The sequence below is a fragment of the Capricornis sumatraensis genome, chromosome 2 (assembly GCF_032405125.1).
Source record: "Capricornis sumatraensis isolate serow.1 chromosome 2, serow.2, whole genome shotgun sequence".
NCBI lineage: Eukaryota > Metazoa > Chordata > Mammalia > Artiodactyla > Bovidae > Capricornis > Capricornis sumatraensis.
In genome coordinates, this window is record NC_091070.1 from 173,233,008 (window position 1) to 173,256,707 (window position 23,700).

The window sequence follows — 23,700 nt, forward strand, 5'->3', positions numbered from 1 at the left end:
ACACATCAACATGAATCTGCTATGGGTGTACATGTGTTCCCAATCCCGAACCCCCCTCCCACCTTCCCCCTGACACAATCCCTCCGGGTCATCCCAGTGCACCAGCCCCATAATATTCCAATAGTTCTGACAGATGTCTTTTTTTATTTCCATATTATGCACTTTTTATATTGTTTTTGGTTTTAACCTTTCTACATTCTTTTGTTTTAGTTTGACTGTTATAACTAGTCATAGTCTTATTGGATGTGTGCCTGGACATATATGTTTAAATTCAATCTCATAAACTATCATTTAATTAGAAATTTTCATACATTTATATTTAATGCAAATACTGTTAGATTTAATCTATCTTATTTTGTTAGTTATATTTGTCCCATCTTTTTTTTTTTTTTCTTTTTCTCGCCTTCTTGACTTTTTTTTTTTTTTTTTTGGAGTGTAGTAGTGGTGTTGGGGGGATGGGGGGGCATTAAATTTATCATCCTGGGTGTATTTTTTCCCCTCTATGTTCAATTTGTCAGTAACAAAATTTTTTAGCTTACTAAAGATTACTCTAAAAGTTACAGTATCTTTCTTGATCAAGAGCCTGCTCACTTTTTCAAGCAAAACTATTATGTATCTACTTTTGTTTTTTCTGAATAGAGAGCAACAGAATGATTCCCAGACACTATTGGAATAGATGGCATTGAAGCTGAGTTTCCAACAATGGTATGAGAGTGGAAACTCTGCATATCTTTTCTAGGCCAAGGTATTCCATAGAACGTGTGATATATACAATATGTCTTTATCCTTATGCTATCTAGATGCAGATAAAAAATTATCAAAAGATGGAAAATCCTTTAAACCAGAAAAAAGTTCTGAGCCCCTGAAACACCTGATAGAGGAAATCTTCCACCGCCTACTGGGGAACTCTTTTTAACTTTACATTAATGGTAAATAAACTTCTTTGTTATTTGATCATTATATATGTGGGGGGAGTCTATTTGTTATAGCAATTAGTTTTATTCTTAATAATAAAAAATTGAATCTTGAATTGTCATCATCATAACTAAACATAATATTTGTTGCACTGTTTCGGCAGTCCAGTGAAAGTGATGTGTCAGAGAAAACATAACAGGCTAGAAAACTCAGTATCTGATTTTCTTGCAAGACATTAAGTAAGACTATAACTTGGAATCATTTCAAAGTCCATCAAAATGCCTCTCAAGTTCAGAAAAAGTCAAAATATTAGTACATATTAATTGTTATTTGCTATGTATAGCAAGATTTTGAAAAAAATATAGTATGGGGAAAAGAAGATTTAGCCAGTTTTCAAGGAGAATTGAAAGGGGCTATGGGCAGCTCCATGTGACGCTAGTGGTAAAGAACCTTCCCCTCACTGCAGGAGACATAAAAGATGTGGAATCAATTACTGGGTCAGGAAATTCCCCTGGAGAAGGGCATGGCAACCAATTCCAGGATTCTTGCCTGGAGAAACCCATGGACAGAGGAGCCTGGTTGGCTACAGTCTAAAGTGTCACAGAGTCAAACAACTGAAACAAGTTAACACTCAGGCACTCATAGGCAGTACTGATTTTTCCATCTATTCTCCTTATCTCCCTTCTTTCCTTTTGCTTTTACCAGTAGAATGTTATTTCATGTGATAATGAATCTCATTTTCACTGTTAGATCAGAGTAGGGCTGGCATGGAATTAGAGAGACAAATTGAAAGAGGATTTCAATAATAAAGATGAGGGAAACTGATCACTTAAAATAAGTGGCTATAGAAGAGGGAATAAATATTTTAATATATATTAAGGAGATGAATACTATACTGCAAGACCCATGGGTTAATTTAAAATGGAAACAGAAGAAGGGATCAGAAATCAAAAGGATTATTGCCAAGATTCTCATGAGCACTGGATTATTGGTGCTTAGGGGGAAAAAGAGAGAGAAGCACAAAATTATGAAAGAAATTGGGAGTTCAATTTTGGTTCTGTATATTTTAAATTCCCTTGAGTTCAAACACAACCATGTTACAGTGCTACATGCCAAAGCCTTTGACTGTGTGGATCACCACAAAGTATGGAAAATTCTTCAAGAGATAGGAATACCAGACCACCTTACCTGCCTCCTGAGAAATCTGCATACAGGTCAAGAAGAAACAGTTAGGACTGGACATGGAACAGACTGGTTCCAAATTGGGAAAGGAGTACATCAAGGTTGCATATTGTCACCCTGCTTATTTAACTTTTATGCAGAGTACATCATGAGAAATGCTGGACTGATGAAGCACAAGCTGGAATCAAGATTTCCAGAGGAAATATCAGTAACCTCGGACACGCAGATGACACCACCCATATGGCAGAAAACGAAGAACTAAAGAGCCTCTTGATGAAAGTGAAAGAGGAGAGTAAAAAAGTTGGCTTAGTGCTCAACATTCAGAAAACTAAAATCATGGTACCTGGTCGGATCACTTCATGCAAGTAGATGGGGAAACAATGAAAACAGTGATAGACTTTAATTTTTGGCTCCAAAATCACTGCTGATGGTGACTGCAGCCATGAAACTAAAGATGCTTGCTCCTTAGAAGAAAAGTTATGGCTAATCTAGACAGAATATTAAAAGCAGAGACATTACTTTACCAGCAAAGGTCTGTCTAGTCAAGGCTATGATTTTTCCAGTAGTCATGTATGGATGTGAGAGTTGGACTGTGAAGAAAGCTGAGCACTGAAAAATTGATGCTTTTGAACTGTGGTGTTGGAGAAGACTCTTGAGAGTCCCTTGGACAGCAAGGAAATCCAACCAGTCCATTCTGAAGGAGATCAGTCCTGAATATTCATTGGAAGGACTGATGCTGAAGCTGAAACTCCAATTCTTTGGCCACCTGATGCAAAGAACTGACTCATGAAAAGACCCTGACACTGGGAAAAATTGAAGGGAGGAGGAGACGGGGATGACAGAGGATGAGATGGTTGAATGGCATTACCAACTCAATGGACATGAGATTGAGTAAACTCTGGGAGCTGGTGATGGACAGGGAGGCCTGGTGTGCTGCAGTCCACGGGGTCACAAAGAGTCGGCCATGACTGAGTGACTGAAGTGAACTGAACTGATATTATTAGCTATCTATAAGGCAAAGGAACACAAAGCAAGGAATAAGGTCTTAACACAAATGAAAAATAAATAAGTAAAAAGAGGAACCAGAAGGCATCACCTCTGATCATGCACAGGAATTTTGTCAGTTAGTGAACAGGGGTCAATCAGTAGACTAGACGGTTCCATCAGAATTATAACAACTCTTGTTTTGAGAGAAGTAAGAAATAACAGAATTATCTTAAGTGGGTTTGTAGAGAGACAGAAATGTCTCCCCTGACATGAAATATAGATGAGTTGTGATTGTGATAGATTTTGTTTCAGGGATGAGGGAGAAATACAGGAAGATAATTAGTTAAGTTTGATTTAGGGTTCCCTCTTTGGATTAGATACGCTGAACTGAACAAAAGAGACAGATAGTGAGTGCCATGGCAGGGTAAAGATGAAGACTTTCTTTCAAAATAGACCCAATGGAATATCATATGAAGCTGTCATTGGGTTTAGTAACAGAAACTCTGAAATAGTCTCTAGCTATAACTATAGCTTATAGTTTTTAGCTTCCCTGGTGTCTCAGATGGTAAATCGTCTGCCTGCAATGCAGGAGACCTGGGTTTGATCTCTGGGTCAGGAAGATCCCCTAAAGAAGGAAATGGCAACCCACTCCCATATTCTTGCCTGGAAAATTCCATGGATGGAGGAGGACTCTGGTCAGCTACAGTCCATGGGGTCACAAAGAGTTGGACACGACTGAGCGACTTCACTTTCTTTCTTTGTTTTATAACTATTTTATTTCAGCATATAAGTAAAAACTGAGTCCTAGTACACTGAGTTGGCCAAAAGGTTGGAAGTGGAAAAAGCTCAATGAACCTTTTTGGCCAACCCAATATTACTTTTTTTTTTTTTTTAGGTGGGCAACAAATGAAGATGGGTAGCAGTTAGAGGAGAAGGGTAGCAGTTAGAGAAGGGTAGCAGGAGCATGTGGTATCATGACAACAGGGGAATGCAGCATTTTAAGGAAAGATGAACATTTAAACATAACATAAAAAAGAGAGATTAACAGTTACATTCTTTGATATTCTGAGTGTGATAAACTCTTAAGTGTCCCCTGCATTTAATAACAATTAGAACCACAGTGATCTGAGTAAAAGAACAAACTTAGTGTGAAGCTGAGGAGTTATAGCTAGATTTTTATGGTGAAGTGCTATTTTTGAATTAGAAGAATAATGCAAAAGTGAATAGATTCAACAAATGTTAGTTCTTTCCTTTTTTTTTTTTTCTCTCCTAGGCCGTAACAATATTCAGAATTGATGGGGGAAGCACCTTTCCCATTCTCATTTATTTCAGACTCTCCCAAAACTTAATGCCTCAAGTTCTGAAGATGAGAGCAAAAGATTAAAAGAAAACACACACCTGCCTAAGTTTTTCTTGAAATCTGTGTGAGTTGTAATAAAGTGATAATTTTAAAATCTCATAACAGACTGAAATTTATATAAAGTATTATACTTTAATCAAAAAATCTTATTTCTTCTCTTGAAATCATTTAAAAAATATTTTGATTTGCATTGGAAATTGCATGAGTTACATTTATTTATATATCTGTTTATTGCTTTCCCACACAAACACAAAAATAACCCAGCTGTGATTACATATTACTGACTGTTTATAAGTTGCAAATCTGCTCCTTAAAACTTCTTGGCACAACTCCAAGGAGCCATGTATACACTTTGAATTGTTTTTATAAAAGGTACTTTTATTTAAAAGACATATATTATACATATACAGTATATACTAGGGTTAGTTGAGGACATAGAATTTTAAATTAGCACAATAGCTAGATGAATCTCTAAGGGCTTTATCAAAAATAATAGTTCAACCCACCTTATGGCATTCCATCAACAGTTTTCTTTGGGATAAATTATTCAAGCCATCATGCTTTCTTATAGGCACTTAACATCTATCTGAGAAATCATAGTTCTCTTTTTTTGCTTCATTTGACTATATATAATTTAATTTTAAGATGCAGTTTTTATCATAGATGTTTTCAGGAAGTAATTTATACATTTGAATCAACTCAAATCAGCACTTTCTTTTTTCAATTTACTGACTTTTTTTATGTTTACATGATTTTTTTGTTTTCTTGAACAACCTAAGTATATTTAACCCAATATATAATGCATCCTCTTAAAAAAAAAAAAATCTAAATAACAGTGACCCCATTTCACTAAATTTCTTTTCTTGTAAAGTATGTAATCTTTTTTTTTTTTTTTTTTTTATCCTTTAACCTGACCAACACCAAGGACAGTTTACAGACTTCCTTGATGCAAGGCACTTTTTGCTACGGGAGAAAAGTGAAGATATACATTCCTTCCAGGGTAATGAGCCTGGAGTTCAGAGTAGGAACTATATTTTTGTCTTATAGGAAAACTTTTTAATTTGTTTTAGAATAAAGTAAAATTTGTCATGATAGCTATCTGACTATATAAAACATTTGAATGCAAAATTTACATGGTGACCCCCCCAATTTTTAAGCTTTTAGTTGTTCACTTATGTTTTCTTTTCCTATGGCCTTTTAATAACCATTCAGTGAAAATTTTAGAAGCCTTAAGTCATGTTGATTAATTACCCTTTCTTGGCACCTATTGATTCTTTACATGAACTCCTGAACTGGCATTTTTACTAAAAGTTTTGTGAATTCCAACAAAATGTACAGATTATATGTTCTTATTAATTTCATGACTTTCTTATGAGATATCAGTTTATCTTAAACCATTAATAACCAAATGTTCTGTTAATACTTCTTATCATTTTGACCATCTTGAAAACTAGATATATTGACAAATTTTATTTGAAACCATCAGTCAGTTAGTCAGTTCAGTAGCTCAGTCATGTCTGACTCTTTGTGACCCCATGAATCGCAGCACGCCAGGCCTCCCTGTCCATCACCAACTCCCGGAGTCCACTCGGATTCACGTCCATTGAGTCCGTGATGCCATCCAGCCATCTCATCCTCTGTTGTCCCCTTCTCTTCATGCCCCCAATCCCTCCCAGCATCAGAGTCTTTTCCAGTGAGTCAACTTTTCCCATGAGGTGGCCAAAGTACTGGAGCTTCAGCTTTAGCATCATTCCTTCCAAAGAAATCCCAGGGCTGATCTCCTCCAGAATGGACTGGTTGGATCTCCTTGCAGTCCAAGGGACTCTCAAGAGTCTTCTCTAACACCACAGTTCAAAAGCATCAGTTCTTCGGCGCTCAACTTTCTTCACAGTCCAGCTCTCACATCCATACATGACTACTGGAAAAACCATAGCCTTGACTAGAAGGACCTTAGTCGGCAAAGTAACGTCTCTGCTTTTGAATATGCTATCTAGGTTGGTCATGACTTTCTTTCCAAGGAGTAAGCGTCTTTTAATTTCATGGCTGCAATCACCATCTGCAGTGATTTTGGAGCCCCAAAAAATAAAGTCTGACACTGTTTCCACTGTTTCTCCATCTATTTCCCATGAAGTGATGGGACCGGAAGCCATGATCTTCATTTTCTGAATGTTGAGCTTTAAACCAACTTTTTCACTCTCCACTTTCACATTCATCAAGAGGCTTTTTAGTCCCTCTTCACTTTCTGCCATAAGGGTGGTGTCATCTGCATATCTAAGGTGATTGATATTTCTCTCGGCAATCTTGATTCCAGCTTGTGTTTCTTCCAGCCCAGCATTTCTCATGATGTACTCTGCATATAAGTTAAATAAGCAGGGTGACAGTGTACAGTCTTGACGTACTCCTTTTCCTATTTGGAACCAGTCTGCTGTTCCATGTCCAGTTCTAACTGTTGCTTCCTGACCTGCATACAGATTTCTCAAGAGGCAGGTCAGGTGGTCTGGTATTCCCATCTCTCTCAGAATTTTCCACAGTTTATTGTGATCCACTCAGTCAAAGGCTTTGGCATAGTCAAGAAAGCAGAAATAGATGTTTTTCTGGGACCCTCTTGCTTTTTCCATGATCCAGCGGATGTTGGCAATTTGATCTCTGGTTCCTCTGGCCTTTTCTAAAACCAGCTTGGACATCAGGATCCCATCTAATACCACCAACTCAGAAACCTTGTTTCCACTCTTTATTGTATCATTTCTATCATTCCAGGGACACATTCATGTCTTAAAGGGAAAAAGCACTCTCTTGATGCCATGTAACTCTATCAGTCAGTTCAGTTCAGTTGCTCAGTCCTGTCTGACTCTTTGAGACCTCATGAATCACAGCACGCCAGGCCTCCCTGTCCATCACCAACTCCCGGAGTTCACTCAAACTCATGTCCATCGAGTTGGTGATGCCATCCAGCCATCTCATCCTCTGTCGTCCCTTTCTCCTCCTGCCCCCAATCCCTCCCAGCATCAGTCTTTCCTAATGGTCAACTCTTCACATGAGGTGGCTAAAATACTGGAGCTTCTACCTTCTAATTCCTGTGCTCCCCTTTGGAATAGAATTCCAGAGTTGCATCTACACTTGATCCTTACTACCTTGTCTCCTGTTCAACCATAAACGACTCTACTATACCTTTCATTTCCTGTACTGAACTGAAACCACTTTTGTCCAAGATGTCAATGAATCTATCCTGCTGATCCAAGCCTTCAGATAATTATCTTCCCTCATTTTACTCATACTCTCAGCAATTTTCAACCACCAATCATTTCTTCTCAAAACAATATTTTTCTCTTCAACAACACAGCACTACTGATCTCTCTCCTGTTACACTGAGCACTCTATTTTTCAACTTTATTTCCCAATCCATCTTTTTCTGACCTCTAAAATGAGAGATTTCCAGGGTCCTGTGCTTTTTCTTCCTATACTTACTTCCCAGATTGTCTCATCTAATCATGTGGCTTTAATCATCATTTATCAATAATAATAATGATAATAATAACAGATACTAAACATTGTCATAATTAATGGCTGGTAATTCAACTGAGTGTGACTTCCCCAGTGGTTCAGTGGTAAAGAATCTGCCTGCAATGCAGGAGACACAGAAGACCTGGGTTCTATCTCTGGGTGGGGAAGATCCCCTAGAAGATGAAATGGCAACCCACTCCAGTATCCTTGCTGGGAAAATCCCACAGACAAAGGAGCCTGGTGGGTACAGTCCATAGGGTTGCAAAGAGTCAGACATGATTGAGCACGCACACAATGAAACTGAGTACTAAAGAAATATGGTATCTTGGCCATATTTGTAAAACTAGTACATAGTAGTTCACGGATTCAAATTCTGGCAGTCTCCCAAGCACATATCATTAGCTATTACACTCTACCAAGGGTAGATTTTCAGTCCTGACCCTGTGTTGAGCTCCAGAGTCTTCCCAATATCTTACTAAACATTTCCATTTGAATGCCTCAGACACATCTAAAACCTAAACATACACAAAATTGACTTTTGCCTTCCTGCCAAACTCACTGTACTGTACTCATCTTCTCCACTTGTAGGATAGAGCCTCTAATTTTTGGAATTCTGCTATTCTGTTTCCAAAACACAGGCATTCTCACTGTAATTCTTATTTATTCCCAAATCATGTTCTTTGCCCTTACTTTTTCCTTCTCTAGAAATGTTCTTCCCCAAGACTTTATGTGACTTATACTTTCATTTTATTTGATTGTACTTAAATGTTATATGCTTCAAAATAACACTCCCAGATGTATTTAGTGACTGTGCTGCCCTTTTTTACTTAGTCTTTTTCTGTTCAGCTGACTTTTATTTTTCTTCTTAATGCTTATCACCATCTATAATTCAACATGTGTTTTTAGTTGCTTATCATGTATCTCTCCATTAAAAGGAAAGTTCTATTAAGAAAATCCTGGTTAAGTTATTCCCATTGTCAAGTTTTTCCCCTTGTGAAGTTATTCTCCAAACTGTTGATCTTTTCCTAAACTCATTTTATACTTTTTGGTTTGTTTCTTGCATTCTGTTTTTTTTTTTTTTTTTCTCCATATCCTATTTATGTCAAAGTTCTAATAGAAATAAGATAAAGATTCTTTCTTTTTTGTTTTTTTTTAATGAAACTGTGATTCCTCCAGTCAAGATTTTATCCTGGTATTTTAATACACATCCACATTTTGAACCTCTGTCATGGATTTTTTAAAATCATATTTTGCTTAGTGGTATAATATATATGCAACTTTTCCCCCTCAATAAATTATGTTTAATTTACATTCCAATGAACAAACATTTATTAACACACTCACAACTCCTTTGTATGGGTATGTTGTCATCATTTATATATCTTCCAAAGGTCTGGCATAGTAACTTACATGTAGCAGTCACTCAATAAATGTTTGTGAAATTTTCATTATTTTGAAAAATATGTCATTAATATGTTAAATAGCAAGGCTCTCTTCTGTATATTGTCTGTTTATTTTTGTTTTGTATCCTGAGTCTTCCTATAGAAGGAAATGCTTGTAGCTTTCAATGTCTGTTCATCATCTACCTTCACTGGTATATTGCCTACAGTAAATTGAAAACGAGATGATAGTTACTGCCCTCTGAGGTTATATCTGTTAAGTGACCCACATTGAGTAGGTTAGATTCACAATCACTATTAAAAACCCAGCAAAGTCATGGAAGCAGTGCTTCCTCTGTCCTTAACAACTGCTTTCTTAATCTGCCTTCTCTTATTAGTGACATGAAGGCTACTGGGAGGTCTCCTATGTCCCTTGGACTTGAACTTCACATACTGATACCAGTCTCACAGATTCAGTTCAGTTCAGTTCAGTCGCTCAGTCGTGTCCAACTCTTTGCCACCCCGTGAACCGCAGCACGCCAGGTGTCCCTGTCCATCACCAACTCCCGGAGTCCACCCAAACCCATGTCCACTGAGACGGTGATGCCATCCAACCACCTCATCCTCTGTCATCCCCTTCTTCTCCTGCCCTCAATCTTTCCCAGCATGAGGGTCTTTATCAATGAGTCAGCTCTTCGCATCAAGTGGTCAAAATATTGGAGTTTCAGCTTCAACACCAGTCCTACTTTGGCATAAATAACAGCTGTTTTAGCCTCTTGTGATATAAGTTTTGAAAAATTATCTGATGTCTTATCTAAGAGGCAGGACTAGAAGTAACATCAGAGTGTGATTTCATTTTATTTGTTGACCTAGGAGAATCCAGCATGTGTGTCAAAAATGTCAGGCTTTTTTTTTGCCCACAGGAGTAAATAATTTGTCTTTCTATGTTTTTTATAGGTTCCAACTCTCAAAAGAGTAATAATTTAATACATATAAATATACACTTTTTATTGTGCCTAACATAAAAATCAGCTATAAATTTAAAATATAATTATGAAGTATACATTTTTCATTCAATAATTCACATCATATCTCCATAATTCCTGGGTTTGTTGAGGAGAGAGATGGAAAAAAATTGTAAAATATCCCAAGTTATTGACCTTTGAAAAAGAAAATCCTTTAGGTTTTTTTGGTTGTCTTGTATTTTTCATCTAATTATGAAGTTCCTTATATTCCATAAATGCAGCCTTGGAATGAATTATCATTTGGCAGTTGTGCCACCGTATTGGCTCATACTGAAAGTGTGAGTCAGTAAATCCTGTGTGTTATGTGTGGATCTTTTTTAAAAAATAAACTGTAGTCTAGTCAGATTTTCACAAATTATGCTTATGTTTGTTTTAACTTAAATTCAAGACTCTATTCTGTTAGTTTTGGCCCATAATTCTAGGCAACAAAAATTACATTGAAGTTTAATTCTGTCACCTAATGCAATATCTACCCCCTTCCTATCCATGTCATTTAAAACCACAATATATAACAAGAATAGCAGACTTTCCTGGTAGTCCAGTGATTAAGACTCTGCCTGCCAAAGCAAGGGACACAAATTCAATCACGGGTCCAAAAAGATCTCCCTTGCCATGGAGCAGCTAAGCCCATGCATCACAATTATTGACGCCAGCATGCCTGGAGTCCATGCTCATGATAAAAGAAGCCACCACAATGAAAAGCCACTGCACTGCAATGAGGAGTAGCCCATGCTTGCCACAACTAGAAAAAGCCTGCGTGCAGAACTGAAAATCAGACTCAGCGTAACCATCAGTTCAGTTCAGTTCAGTTCAGTCGCTCAGTCATGTCTGACTCTTTACGATCCCATGAATCACAGCACGCCAGGCCTCCCTGTCTATCACCAAATCTCGGAGTTCACTCAAACTCATGTCCATCGAGTCGGTGATGCCATCCAGACATCTCATACTCTGCTGTCCCCTTCTCCTTGTGCCCCCAATCCCTCCCAGCATCAGGATCTTTTCCAATGAGTCAACTCTTCTCATGAGGTGGATACATACATATTAATATATACATACATAATTACAACAATAAATAAAATAGAAAGAAAGAATAGCTTCCACCCAAGACTTTTATGGAAACACATGGGACACAAAGCTTGGAGAAACCATTCCAGGCTGATCCCAATATAGTTTTGCTGTATTACTGGAAGGGAAGCCTCAGACTTACTTCTACCATTGTCCTGGGTCCCTGGATGCCTATCTGACAGAGTTAAAGGAGTTCGATCATGTTCCTCCTTGTTCAAACTTTCTCATTCCTCTCTCTCCTATAGCCACAGTATCATTCTATGATTCCTTCATAGCACCGCTAAAAAGTCACCTTCTCATTGCAGCCTACACTGAAACCCCATTGAAAATATCAGTCATTCCTACCTCACACTGCCAATCCTATAGTTTGCATCTTTTTTCATTTTAATGCAATACTCATTATTTTTAAACATGCTATATAATTTACTTATAGTTATTATCCTCCCGCAAAGATCAGTGCTTTTGTCTGCCTGGTTCAGTATTTATGTGGCTAAATGGCATAAATAAATACATGAATTAATCCCTTTAATGTCTATAAAATGTTGGAGGCGTGGAACATCAGTTCATATCTCATGTTTCACTATTAGAAGTAATAACAAAAAAATAACACATATTGAAGCTTATAATGTGCCAAGATCACACTAAGTTTCTTACATGCATTGAGTATAACTACTGATGGCAAAAAGCTATGTGTAAATACTTTCCTGATTTTGAAGATGAAGAAATGGGCACTGAGAATAGTTTTATTTTTGTTACTTCCTAAAATGTGAATTACCATTCAATAGCCAACTGGCAATCAAAGTTAATATTTTTACAAGTAGATATTTAGTACAATTTTTCTAGCAATAAATTTAAAACAATATGTGAATATTCTTGCTTAGTATTTTTTTAGTAAAAAATTAGAATATTCAGATGGATAAAGGTTATATCAGCACTTGGAATTTGTGGATTACAGACAATTTTTCTAGCAATATATTTAAAACAATATGTGAATATTTCTGCTTAGTATTTTCTTAGTAAAAGAATAGTCAGATGGATTAAGGTTATATCAGGACCTGGAATTTGTGGATTACAGACTAAGATCGGTTGTTAAATGACAGTAATGTTACTATTGTAATCAGGTTAATTGATGTAGATGTTAAAAATTTTCTATTTCATTTTGCACATGAATGTTAAACAAGTTAATTATACTTACCATTTAATATCAAAGCCATTTAATATCAAAACTGTTTCTAAAATTAATCAATCTGAAAAAGAAAAGAAAAGGAAATGATTTCTGCCAACATGAAATGCAAAAGAAGCATCAGTTTAGATTTAGCTTGGTCAAATGAACTGTATATACTGCCTCTGGGGGGAAAACAGTCTCCTATGTAAATATGTAAGGTAGATGAGTTACCTGTGAGATGCTCTATGAAAACATCTTATATGTTTAAATGACTTTAAGGAAAATCTACATTCTCTCCCCTCTTGAAGGGCCTCAGTACATTATTATGTCCTGGAATAAGTACATATGTTGAAAACTGTGTAATGCAATGACAACCAAATTCTAAAAAATTCTAATCTATTTTACATTATAGTCAATGACAATACATATCATTTATTCTTTCAGAGTCTAGGTCTACCTTGGGTATATATGCAATTCATAGGGAAAGTGTTTGACAATACACAAGCATGTAAAACCTCCCACATATGTACAATAATTTTCAGACATCACAGTATCTGCTTAAGTAACTATGCAGATCTTGAATAAAGCTTCCCTTCTACAAAACAAAATTAATCAGCATATTATGCAACTAATATGCTACAGTGGACAGCTATGTAGAGTCTACAAAAGGGAACAGTGCCTGGGTCTCTGTGCATAATTAAACTATTTATACTCAGGAAGGTAACATAATGTAGTAGAAACAAGTGTGAATTTTGTCAGGAAATCTGAATTCAGATTCCAGCTCTGCCAAATATTTGCTGAAAAAACACGCAACTTAACTTCTCACAGCCTCGGTTTTCTAATAACCGCAAGAGAGTAAACAGATAATAGTAATACCATGATTACATTTAGGATCTACGTAAGAGGACATTTGATAAAAAGCTGGTAATTGTAAAATATTGTACAAATTGAGCTGTTTATTGTCTATGTCTTCTGTTAAGTGGAAAATATCAAGGCTAGTTATAAAATCTGACATATTTTACACCAAGAAAATATGCCTTCTCATTTTTGATGTTTGACCATAACACTGGATTGACTCTTTTAGGTAAAATCACATTATTTCAATAAAAAATAAAATGTGTTATCATTTTAAAAAGCTGTTTATTATTCCTGTTTGTAAACTGGAGAAAGAGAAAGAGAAAGAGAGAGAGAGAGGCCATTCAAAACCATTCAAGTATAAAAGATATATACCCCTACTAAGCCTGCCAAAGCCCAAATGTAGTATAATAATCAAAATGAACTATACAGGTAAAATAATGGTGCAGAAAGTTTCAAATGATGTGAGAATAATTGCCTAGTGCATAAGTATTATTTTTTATCAACAGGAGGTTTATTACTCATATTTCTGTTGGAAATATATTATGGCTATAAAACAGATTTCCTAATGGGAAAGGAAGTTATATCTAAAAGCAAAGTGGGAGTCTGAAAACACAAGAAGACTGAAAACAGGGAAAGTGCTTGATCTAATTAAAATGTAGCTAAAGTTGCATATTTTTGGTATTCTGAAAGAATTCTAATTTCTTTTTGTTTAATATTTCTTACTTACCAAGCCCTATAAAATTATTTCATGATCTACCTTTGAGTCTTTGTTATATGATGAACATATCCTGGTTTACTTCTTGTCTTCAGTGAACTGATAATCTTGATGCAGGTAAAAGAAGTTTCAACAAAAAACAAAATATCATTTGAATTGTCCTACCACAAAGTCTAAAAAAATATTAAAAGTGAGAGAATACAAGAGGAAAGGAGGTCTCTAGATTATTTTATTTGTAGCAATCTTCCATCCTAGTTATTTTTAGTATACTTATGCCTCCAAACATTCTACCTTATTGCTCATAAAATTAGTGATCAGATATGAGGTTCAGAAAATTGTTCACCAAAGATGAAAAAATAAAAATCTGGCTGTTCTTTCACCTATATGACTCTCTACAAGTCTCTCTTGTATGACTCTCTACAAGACTTTCATTTTATCATATTTAAAATAACAAATGTGTTTCATCTTGGGCTGTAGCCCTGATTCTTCATTAGAGTGTACCTAAAGTGGTATGTTAAGGAATTTAAGACCTTGCCTAGAGTAAATGCAAGAGTATACAGGCATTATTAGTGCCTGCCATTAATGAAGGAAGCAAAGTTGCTGCACAAAATTTACATATTTGCCAGACAAAATGTGTAAGGTGCATATGGCCTAGAAAGTCTTTGGTTCCACATTGAATACATTTGTTCAGTCACCCAGAAGTATATGACTCTCTGTGACCCCATAAACTGCAGCCACATCAGGCTTCCTTGTCTTCGGAATATTCTTTGGCATTTCCCTTCTTTGGGACTGGAATGAAAACTGACCTTTTCCAGTCCTGTGGTCACTGCTATTTTCTGAATTTGCTGATATAATGAGCACAGCACTTAAACAGCATCATCTTTTAGGATTTGAAATAGCTCAGCTAGAATTCTGTCACCTCCACTAGCTTTGTTCGTAGTAATGTTTTCTAAGGCCCACATGATTTCACACTCCAGATGTCTGGCTCTAGGAGAGTGACCACATCATCGTGGTTATCTGGATCATTAAGACCTTTTTTGTGTGGTTCTTCTGTGTATTCTTGCCACCTCTTCTTAATCTCTTTTGCCTCTGTTCGGTCCTTATCATTTCTGTCCTGCATCATGCCCACCATTGAATGAAATGTTCCTTTAAAATCTCCAATTTTCTTGAAGAGATCTCTCATCTTCCCCATTCTGTTTCTCTCCTCTATTTCTTCACACTGTTCATTGAAGAAGGCCCCTCTTATCTCTCCTTGCTATTCTCTGGAAGTCTGCATTCATTTGATACCTTTCCCTTTCTTGCTTCTTTTTCACAATGAGTACTACAGAATGCAAAAGTAGTCAGAAATTACTATTACAAGCCTGCTCAGGGACAATTTCTTATAAATAATGAAAATTAAGCTGAAATTGAGAATAAATAAAGTTCATAAAAGAATAGATAAATAAGAATAGCATTCCATGTTGCTGTTAGTGCTACAATGGTCACAAGAAAGCTGAACAAGTGTTGAATGAAAATTTACATTCAATGTTAATTGTAGACAGTATTTAAGTTTTAAGATTCTAGAGAAAATCTACCTAGATTCAAATACTATTTCTACTGGTTCTGTGGCCCTGAATTTGTCCATACCTCAGTTTACTCATCAAGAAAAAAATGAAAAAAAAAAATACTAGTATTTATCCCAGACTAAATGGATTTAATGAGAGAAGAAGATTAAATGAAATAACAACCACTTGATTAATGCTAAGTTTTCAAAAGACAACCAGTAGAAGTTGAATATATAAAGCTAGACTGTGTTAAAATTATGGAGTATTCTTTAGGTCTAGCTAAATAATGAGATTTCATCCCATTTTTTTAGTGTTCATCACATTCTGTATTCCTGAACAATGGATATTACTAGCTTTACTACAAAAAATATGCATGTTATAAGGATTCTTGTAATGGTGAGATCCAAAACATTTTTTTCACTTGTATAGATATAGTTTATTTCAACCAAAAATAAAAAAAAAATGGAGGGAGGGTGATTAATAGCACTAAATAAATTTAATTAAAAAAAATCCATATTCAAGAGGAATTCCCCCTTGCCCTACTATACCCATACTATACCCTATTATACCCAAAGTTAGAACTTTGCTTGTAAGAAAGAAGAATGTGTTGGTGCACAGTCCAGGTACTAGATCCAAATCTATAGTAGGAGCCAATCCTAGTGAAGTTATTATTTTCAGCAGCGTTAGGTTACCCAACTTCTCAGATCTCAACTTTGAACCTCTCTATCACCAGAATCTATCTTCAGTCATTCTGCACATACTTTTCTGTCATCTTCCACTCTACTCTTTATTGATTTCTTTACTTTTACCCAACTTACTAGCCTTCTTCCATTTTTTCCCATTACAGAGGAAACTTCATGTGTTTCTTTTTATTATTATTATTCCATTACACACTTCTGCTCAAATCTTAAGCTAAGATCAATCTAACTGATCATGTCTTTGTTTTTAAAAATACTGAGGCTTCAGGGAAAAACCATTCAACCACACATGGTAGTTCCAATATGTGTGCATGCATGCTCAGTTGCTTCAGTTGTGTTGACTCTTTGCAATACCATAGACTGTAGTCTCCCAGGCTGTTCATATACATGGGATTCTCCAGGCAAGAATACTGAAGTGGGTTGTCATGCTACCCTCCAGGGAATCTTCCCTACACAGGGATCAAACCTTGCAGGCAGACTTTTTACCTCTGACTCACTGGGGATGCCCAGTGCCAGTATACTTTATGTTTATATCTCAGTTGGGAATTTCATGTAACTTGTCTTCTTTATTAATTCTCAAATATTATACTCTCTGTATGTTCACAAACCCCAATGCCATCATTTCACTTCTGATTTCACTTGTTCTGTTCAGTTCAGTTCAGTTCAGTTCAGTCGCTCAGTCGTGTCCGACTCTTTGCAACCCCATGAATCGCAGCACGCCAGGCCTACCTGTCCATCACCAACTCCCGGAGTTCACTCAGACTCGCGTCCATCGAGTCAGTGATGCCATCCAGCCATTCCATCCTCGGTCGTCCCCTTCTCCTCCTGCCCCCAATCCCTCCCAGCATCAAAGTCTTTTCCAATGAGTCAACTCTTCGCATGAGGTGGCCAAAGTACTGGAGTTTCAGCTTTAGCATCATTCCTTCCAAAGAAATCCCAGAGCTGATCTTCAGAATGGACTGGTTGGATCTCCTTGCAGTCCAAGGGACTCTCAAGAGTCTTCTCCAACACCACAGTTCAAAAGCATCAATTCTTTGGTGCTCAGCCTTCTTCACAGTCCAGCTCTCACATCCATACATGACTACTGGAAAAACCATAGCCTTGACTAGACGAGCCTTAGTCAGCAAAGTAATGTCTCTGCTTTTGAATATGCTATCTAGGTTGGTCATAACTTTTCTTCCAAGGAGTAAGTGTCTTTTAATTTCATGGCTTCAAACACCATCTGCAGTGATTTTGGAGCCCCCCAAAATAAAGTCTGACACTGTTTCCACTGTTTCCCCATCTATTTCCCATGAAGTGATGGGACTGGATGCCATGATCTTCGTTTTCTGAATGTTGAGCTTTAAGCCAACTTTTTCACTCTCCTCTTTTAATTTCATCAAGAGGCTTTTAGTTCCTCTTCACTTTCTGCCATAAGGGTGGTGTCATCTGCATATCTGAGGTTATTGATTCAGTTCAGTTGCTCAGTCATGTCTGATTCTTTGCGACCCCATGGACTACAGCATGCCAGACTTGCCTGTCCATCACCAACTCCCAGAGTTTGCTCAAACTCATGTCCATATAGTTAATGATGCCATCCAATCATCTCATCCTCTGTCATCCCCTTCTCCTCCTGCCTTCAATATTTCCCAGCATCAAGGTCTTTTCCAATAAGTCAGTTCTTTACATCAGGTGGCCAAAGTATTGGAGCTTCAGCATCAGTCCTTCCAATGAATATTCAGGATTGAGTTCCTTTAGGATAGACTTGTTTGATCTCCTTGAAGTCCAAGGGACTTTTAAGAGTGTTCTCCAGCTCCACAATTCAAAAGCATAGATTCTTCCATGCTCAGCCTACTTTATGGTTCAAATCTTACATCCATACATGACTACTGGAAAAACCTTAGCTTTGACTATATAAACATTTGTCAGCAAAGTGATGTCTCTCCTTTTTAATACACTGTCTAGGTTTGTCATAGCTTTTCTTCCAAGCAGCAAGTGTCTTTTAATTTCTTGACTGCAGTCACCATCCACAGTGATTTTGAAGCCCAAGAAAATAAAGTCTGTCACTGCCTTTACTTTACCCCCTTCTATTTTCCATGAAGTGATGGCACTGGATGCTATGGTTTTGATTTTTTAATATTGACTTTTAAGCCAGTTTTTTTCACTCTCCTCTTTCACCCTCATCAAGAGACTCTTTAGTTCCTCTCCACTTTCTTCCATTAAAGTGGTATCATCTTTATATCTGAGGTTGTTGATATTTCTCCCAACAATCTAGATTCCAGCCTGTGATCCATCCAGTCCAGCATTTCACATGATATACTTTGCATATAAGTTAAATAAGTAGGTTTGACAATATACAGCCTTGTCTTACATTCCCAATTTTGAATCCATTTTCAATGTCTGATTCTAACTGCTGCTTCTTGATCTGCATACACGTTTCTCAGGAGACAGGTAAAGTGGTCTGGTACTCTCATCTCCTCAGGAATTTTTTCCATAGTTATGATCCACAGTCAGCTAGGCCTAGATTAATGCAGAAGTAAATCTTTTCCTGGAACTCCTTTGCTTTCTCCATGATCCAGTGGATGTTGGCAATTTGATCTCTAGCTCCTCTGCCTTTTCTAAATCCATCTTGTACATCTGGAATTTTTCAATTCATATACTGCTGAAACCTAGCTTGAAGGATTTTGAGCATCACCTTGCTAGCATGTGAAGTAAGCACAATTGTAAAGTAATATAATATTCTTTGGCATTGCTCTTCTTTGGGATTAGAAATTTTCCAATCACGCTGCCACTGCAGCATTTTCCAAATTTGCTGATATATTGAGTACAGCACCTTAACAGCATCTTCTTTTAGGATTTTAAATAGCTCAGCTGGAATTCCATCACCTCCACTAGCTTTGTTCATTGTAATCCTTCCTAAGGCCCACTTGACTAGTTGTTGGTTCATTTAGTCAACAGATATTTCCCAGAACAAACCATGTACTAGAAACAGTTCTAGGCACTGTTTTAAGAACTGGGAATCAGAGAAAGGAATAAAACAAAATTGAGAACTCACAACACAGTAGGCTATTCCTTTTCTGTTGAAAACCTCTTTATTTTCTTAGGACCATTGAAAAGAAGTCATAGTTAAATTAACTGGATAAAGAGGCCCTTTTTAATTTCAATATTATCTATTGAAGATGCTGGGGGGGTGAAGGAAGAGAAAATATATATTTTTTCTTAACACCAATTGTGATACCTTTATGCATCAACTTGACTGGACTACAAGGGGTCTTAATATTTATCAGTAGTTAAGCATTACTCTGGGTATGTCTTTGAGGGTGTTTCTGGATAAGATTAACATTTGTGTCAGTAAACCAGGTTGCCCTCCCAAATGTGGATGAATTTCGTTTAATCCACTGGCAGCCTGAATAGAACAAGAAAAGTTTGGTAAATTATAAATTATTCTTTGTTCAACTATGTTTGAGGCAGGCCATTGATCTTCTGCCTTCAGATTAAAACTTGTTGGAATTTTATCATGTGCCCTCCTGGATTTCCAGCTTGCCAACTGCAAATAGTAGAATTTCTCAGTATCCAAAAGATCTGCATAAGCCAATTATACAAAAGGAAATGGCATTCCACTCCAGGACTATTGCCTGGAAAATCCCATGGACAGAGGAGCCTGGTAGGCTACACTCCATGGGGTCGCAAAGAGTCAGACATGACTGAGTGACTTCACTTCACTTTATATATATATATATATATATATATATATATATATGGAATATAAATATATGGAATATATATATATATATGGAATATAAATATATGGAATATATATATATGCAATATATATATGCATAGGATAAATCGATGCTTATATGAAATATGGATTCTGGTGTTTTGGAGAACCCAGGTAATATACCAGATAAATGTGGTTAGATTGTTTTCACAGAGAATACTGGATGTAGGAGAATTAAAATTAGTCAGTTAAATCTTTTGACAACCATCTGAATGAAATTAAAATATAAGGACCACTGCTTTTGAGTTCTTTCACTTGCCATGCATCACCATAATAGAGAAATGTGTGATGAGCTCTACAAAGACTTCATAAGCAACCAAAAATGTTTATCACATTTGTACAGACAGTTCAAACCTGCACTAATATTGTAGCCACTAATTTTAGATCCATATTCAAATTAATAAACATGGATAAAATAAAAAATTCAATTTCTTAATCACACTAGCTGCATTTTAAATTCTCCATAGCCATGTATGGCTAGTAGCTATCGTACTGAACAATAGTGATATAGAACATTTCTATCATTGTGGTAAATTCTATTTGACATTATTGATTTAAAGCCTCAAGGTAACCTTGAGCTTTCTTTGAAAATGTAACCTGGTTTTAAGTCTTAAGGATAATAGATAACCTCCCTCCCCCCAAAATTTATCTTGATATGTCTATTAAGAGAAAGTGAAATATCTTCAAGTATTTTGGGCTTAAAGAGTAAAATAATAAAAGCAAGCCATGTTATTTTAACTGCTTTTTGGTATTTCAGTTCTTCCTAACCAATTGCTCACATATTGACATCATTTTTTTTTCATAATTTTACTAGATGAAGGGAAGAGTAACTTAGAATTATAACATTCACCTACATTACTCAAACTTACATTAAGTGCCAAGTTATAAATAATCCTTGACAGTTTTTTTGTGCATATGTGCTAAGTTGCTTCAGTCATGTCCAGTTCTTTGACACCCTATGGACTGTAGCCTGCCAGAGTCCTCTGTCCACGGGACTTTTAGAATTCTTTAAATAGGATGAAGCACTCTTTAATAATGATAGTTCTTCCCTGGAGAAGGAAATGGCAACCCACTCCAGTACTCCTGCCTGGAAAATTCTATGGACTGAGGAGCCTGGTAGACTACAGTCCATGGTGTCGCAAAGAGTAGGACGCAACTGAGTGACTTCACTTTCTTTCTTTCTTTCTTTCTTGTATTTTAATGAATGAAAACTTAATGCCAATTCTGTCTCACCTCTTTTTTTGCTTCAGTAATGCAAATATTAGAAAGTATTGCCTTTGAGCTTTAAGACATTAAATTATAGAATTTGGACACAGGAAAAATATAGGGCAAGTTGTGTTAATTATAATTTTGCAAGGAAAGATTAAGAGTTCCTTCTTAACTATAGCATATATCCCGCCCTAAAGTTTGAAAGATACAATCGGAAATCCTATGTGAACTGTTTAAACACTCTTTATAATTTTTTATACAGTGTTACATTGAACAGACTCTGATCAGAAATATTATAGGATGCTAAGCCTGAAAATGTTTTCTAAGTGAAGAATGATTTATTTGTATATAAAATGATGAAAAGTAATTGGAACTTTATTTTAAAAAATACAAAGTTAATATAGTAAAATGCCATTTCTTCTGTCATTTTGAATAAGAACAGATGTCAATAATCCAAAATTTCTTATATTCCTGATGAAGAATGAACTATAATTGTTAATGATTTCTTAGTAGCTTCCAAACCCTATTTTTCTTTTTCCACTGCAATTTATCAGGATCTTTTTTTGTAAATTTTAGACCACAAGTTTACCACTTATCTATTATGCAAAGCACAGTTGTAATTCTTAGATACATTATAGTTTTATAATACATTATAGATTTATTACCATTGGCCTCTATTTGTCTAGACATTAAAATACCTGTGCCTTCTTCTGCTACATTTCTCTAGCACTCATTACATTTCTTTTATTTGGTTGGTACATTGTTCTCAGTTCTGATCCTCAATTCCAGGTTCTGGCCTTTTAATACCCAATTTACCTAGAACAGAAAGAAGACTGACAACTTTCATTTAACTGTCAGGTCCTTCTGGGACCCACTAGCTGCAGTAAAATGACTCTACATTGTATTTAATGATCCATGAAGATACTGAGACCAATAAAAAAAAAAAGAAGTTTTCATGCCCTTATAGCTAGAAGCTGTTCTCATCTTCTATTAAGGCTGTTTAACAGCCCACAACAACTGCCAGACATGGGGGAAAAGGTGAAATAGCTATGTAACTGAACTACTCACCTCTCATAATGAAGCATCTGTTTAAAAAATATAGTGATTTCTCCTTTCTAAGGAACTCACAAGGCAAAGGTGAGCCAAGCAGTGAAATAAAGACTCAATTAACAATGCCTGTTCTAATTGGAATAAGAAAGGAAAATAGCTTAGGAAAAAATAAGAAAATTATGGGAAGCATTTCATCAATTTAAATATTGTTCATTAGTGAGAATGAAAAGAAATATACAGCTTACCTACTGTTATAGCAATTAAGTTCCATGCAATTTGGCAAGAATAATATTAAGCAGTAGATGAATCATCCATTTGTTTTGTATACACAATAAAATTCCTGTATCATTTCTACATAATATTGGAGTTTAACCTCTCTCCTAGGAATTATATTCTTCTTCCTGTGTTTGGATATAATGCCTATTAGCTTAAAAGAAAAAAAAAATTAGTAAGAAAGTAGATAGGATGGTTAGACTTTATAAACACAGATACACTCATTTTCCCAGCAAGACTTTTAACATTTTAGATTCACTTCTATTTTTATGGCTTTGCTCACCACTTAAAGAGCTCATTGATTTTCTTATACACAAAAAATGAAGAATTAATATATATTCAGTTTATGTATTTTAATGAAAAATGTGGTAAGTGATAACCAGTAACACTATGGTTACAGGACATGGACAATGGACATGAACTTGGGCAAACTTTAGGAGATAGTGAGGGACAGACAGGACAGGCGAGCTGTTGTCCACGGGGTCACAGAGTCAGATGTGACTGGATGACTGAACAAGAACAGCAGCCCTATGATACTCACAGACCTAGAAAAACTGCAACATTAGCTTACCTCTGTACATAAATTTCACAACATATAGGTCTGATTCTTGGGATGATAGATGTAAGTTTCCAGGAGTCATCTTTTAAGATGTTGCTAATTTCAGGAGATAAATGTTCAGGAGTAGATGTTGCTACTCGAGATTGAAAGTATCACTACACGAAGATATTGTGCAGAAATAAATTTCAGAAAATTATGGGAGATTTTATGTAGAAAACAGAGCTAGGCTATAAAGGGAAGATAAAAGCAGGACCAACATTGACTTGCCACCTAGAAGCTGAATGGATTTCTGCTCATAATTGACCCTTAGCTAGGTGTCATGATACAGGGCAAAATCTATACAAACTAGAACCATAAGGCATGACCTTAGGGTTCTAAACAAGAGATTACTTTAGAGCTTGAAGTGCTCCAAGAGAGGTGAAACCTGAGTAGCTGTGCTGCTGATGGGGCTATGA